At 44.8% G+C, this 3,951-nt stretch overlaps 1 long non-coding RNA gene across 1 annotated transcript in view; it reads left to right on the plus strand.

The window, feature by feature from the left end:
* LOC106818184 overlaps nucleotides 1–3,951 on the plus strand; it is a 20,543-nt gene that overhangs the window by 14,861 nt on the left and 1,731 nt on the right. The window contains exon 2 of the long non-coding RNA XR_001395160.1: nucleotides 2,627–2,631. This is a non-coding gene — a long non-coding RNA (uncharacterized LOC106818184). The remainder of the gene's footprint in view (nucleotides 1–2,626; nucleotides 2,632–3,951) is intronic.

Consider the following 3,951-nt stretch of genomic DNA (forward strand, 5'->3'; position numbering starts at 1 on the left):
GATGCAATAGTAGTTTTGCACCTTACTGGCTAGGGCGCTCTCCTAATCATAAACACAGGTGTACTGATTGTAAGGAAAAATGTAAGCTGACCTGAACGACACGCACGTATAAGAACTGCCGAAAAATATTTTCTTGGCAGTTAACGGCGACCGACGTTGCAGAGCCATTTGCTCATACATTAGCATAGCTAGGAATCGTGGCGCGATGCTGCGAGCAAAGTGAAGCATGTAGATCAGATTTTACTATCCACACGTGCTGTCAGCTTTCCCGGCTCTACTTTGAACGTATCAGAACGGCCGAAGAATATTATCTTGGCAGTCAACGGCGACCGACGTTGCAGCGCCATTTGCCCATACATTAGCATAGCTAGGAATCGTGGCGCGATGCTGCGAGCAAAGTGAAGCATGTAGATCAGATTTTACTATCCACACGTGCTGTCAGCTTGCCCGGCTCTACTTTGAACGTATAAGAACGGCCGAAGAATATTATCTTGGCAGTCAACGGCGACCGACGTTGCAGCGCTATTTGCCAATACATTAGCATAGCTGAAAATCGTGGCGCGATGCTGCGAGCGAAGTGAAGCATGTAAATCAAATTTTACCATGCACACGTGCTGTCAGCCTGCCCGGCTCCACTTTGAACGTATAAGAACGGCTGAAGAATATTATCTTGGCAGTCAACGGCGACCGACGTTGCAGCATCATTGGCCCATACATTAACATAGCTGGGAATCGTGGCGCGATGCTGCGAGCTAAGTGAATCATGTAGATCAGATTTTACCATGCACACGTGATGTCAGCCTGCCCGGCTCCACTTTGAACGTATAAGAACGGCCCAAGAATATTATCTGGGCAGTCAACTGCGACCGACGTTGCAGCGCCATTTGCCCAGGATCTGCACATGCGCTAACACACTAACGTAGCAAGATTGTGTACTGACTGGTATATTCAGCGGGGACCTTACATGCAGGATCTTCTTCCTATTTCTTATGTGAGGTCTACTGATAGAATGTTATCATATAAATTAATGCTAAGGTAGCTCCTCTTCAGATTAAATGCATAATCTCAGCAAAATGCATAAATTAAGCTATTCCGGAGATATTGCGCATGCGCGTGCACCGTTTCAGGCGTGCAGTACGGACTAAAGAAAACTTTGTAATTATAGCTAGCTGAGGGAGAGGTGGGTGGGATACTGAAGAAAGGCGGCAGAGAAGATAGCTGAGGGGCGGTAGAAGAAGAAGGAGGCTGAGCGAGGGTGACAAGGGGAAGTGAGACAAGGGGAAGGACGAGAGGGGCTGAAGTATGTGTTTTGCACCCTACAGGCTAGAGCGCTCTTCCAATCATAAACACATGTCTACTGATAATAATTTATTAGAGAAATCTATGCTGAGCTGATGGAATGTTATCATATAAATCTAGGGTAGAATACCACCTCTTCCTTTTAAATGCATAACTTTTGGGTGATATTGCGCATGCGCGAGCACCGTTTCAGGCGTGCTGTATTCGAACTGAATACAACTGGATAATATTGCTTTGTGAGGGAGAAGGTTGGGAAGACTGAGCAAGCAAACTGCAATAATAATTATAGCTTTGCTGAAGAGAGAGAGAGAGAGAGAGAAAAAGAGACCAGAAACGGAAGAGAGAGAAGAGAGAGAGAGAGAGAGAGAAGAGAGAGAGAGAGAGGGAGAGAGAGAAGGAGAGAGAGAGAGAGAAGAGAGAGAGAGGGGAGAGTAGAGAGAGAGAGATGAGAGAGAGAGAGCGAGAGAGGGAGAAGAGAGAGAGAAGAAGAGAGAGAGAGAGGAGAAGATAGAAAGAGAGAGAGGAGAGAGAAGAGAGAGAGAGAAGAGAGAGAGCGAGAGAAGCGAGATGTAGAGAAGCGAGGGAGAGCGACGAGAGAGAGAGAGAGAGAGAGAGCGAGAGAGAGAAAGAGAGATGAGAGAGAGAGCGAGAGAGCGAGAAGGAGAGAGATAGAAGCGAGAAAAGAGAAGAGAGAGGAGAGGAGAGAAGAGAGAGAGAGAGAGAAGCGACGAGAGAGAGAGAGAAGAGAGATAGAAGAGGAGAGAGAGAGCGCGATTAGAGAGAGCGGAGAAAGGCGGTGGAGGTACCTGAAAAGGAACGACACCAGGGAGGACGCAGAGGGGCAATACAAGAAAGAAATAAGATACCCCGTAACTGATCATATTCTTGACTGCTGTGGCCTTTAATGCAATGCTTGTGGGGACACGTGTCGGATAGACACGAATAATCACCTTTCGAGGGCCAGTGCGCCGTCGCAAGTAGCAGTGGATGTAGCGGTGGCGACTTGCAAACTGGACAACTATAGCGGGGTGAAGCAAACGACTGGGGAGCGCCTGATGGTAAGCTGCGAGTTTAAATTGACCAGAAGGAGGGCAAGAATGGCTGGGAATGCTAGTCACTGTTACCTACGAAAATTACCGCTAACCCCTCTAGCCGAGCTGCAGTCAGTGTTTCGGAATATGCCTAATTCAAGGTAAGTAACGAGAACCGTTCGCGATGTCTCTCTTTACGGCATTTCATTTGACTGTCCGTTAAGTACTCCCGATAGCTCACGGTCCAAGCGACGACACGTGCCGGGCAATGCGCGGAGCAAGCTTATTATTCCAAGGCGTAGTGACCAGTAGTAGTTAGAGTGAATCAGCGGGCCGGGTATCTAGGTGGAATGTTTTGTTCGTTAGTGCTCTGTTTTTGTCGGTCACCAAGTTCGTGCGTATGAAGCGGTTCGTGAGTCGTCTGATATATGGCCTGTGCCAAGACAGCAAACAGCGGTCGCGTCGTGTTCTGGTGACAAACAACGCGAATTTTGCGATCAATGTCTACTCCTCGTCTAAAATACCTGACACGCTCTTTGGTGCGCAACAATCGTTAAACTTTTTCCGTATCGCGTCGCATTTCAGAACCCATTCCATTGCTGCGCTGCGGTGCGTATAAATTCCCCACTAACCTTCCGTTTCGACATAGCGCGATGTCACACAGTGGTCATATTTGACACTGTAAGAACACATTGTGCACATGTGTGAACTAATAAAACGCATTGTAGCTAAGCTTAGAACCTCGGGGCCTGTCGGCAAAAGCGAGGGTTATATGCTTTCTAGAGACTCAGGCTAACAATGTTAGCAGCAGATTGATGATATTGCTACAATGTAAAATAAACACGTACACCACAAAGTATAAATCAATACTAGCAACAATATATAGCAAAGTAATATATATATTAATGATAAGTAATATATATATATTAGTATATAATGATATATATATATACTATATATATATATATATCAAGGGGTTCAATAATGACCACACCTCTTGTATTTTTTTTTGTTATTTATCTATGCTTTGATATATATATATAATAGTATATATAATCAATATATATATATATATATTAACACAACACGTGCGCATCTTTTAAATGATGCCTTGTGTCTAAAGCTTCTTTTGTTTCTGGTCAATTCCGTAAATGGAATATTCGTCTCCTTCATGCTTTTTGCAATTTGCTGCTTTTTCCACTGGCAGTGGTTGATCGTGTCGATTGATCAACTTGGTTTAGCGCGTTCTCGTTATCGTCCTTTTGGAACTTTGAAGACTATATATTTATGAGGGTTATGTTGGTTTGATATGTGAAGATGGTTGTCATTAGACGTAGAGCGTTAATGCGTTGACTGCGATTCTTTTTTTGAGAAATTCTCTGCGTTTTCGCAAATTGAATTACAAGTATCAAAGCACCGCATGCTCAAGAAGTTGGAGATCCGGTGGCCAGTTACTGGTGCTGAAAATGTTTGAAAGGTGCCATTGATTTTCACACTGGGTGTTTAGATTTGTTATTAGAGTGAGATAACGAAAACGATCCTACAAAACTCCAGGTTACCGTTATCCGCGCTCAATTTCACAGGCTCGATTCACCCGACGCTGTCCTATTGTTCGTAAGGG

This window comes from Priapulus caudatus, unplaced genomic scaffold (assembly GCF_000485595.1).
Source record: "Priapulus caudatus unplaced genomic scaffold, Priapulus_caudatus-5.0.1 Scaffold2078, whole genome shotgun sequence".
Classification (NCBI taxonomy): domain Eukaryota; kingdom Metazoa; phylum Priapulida; class Priapulimorpha; order Priapulimorphida; family Priapulidae; genus Priapulus; species Priapulus caudatus.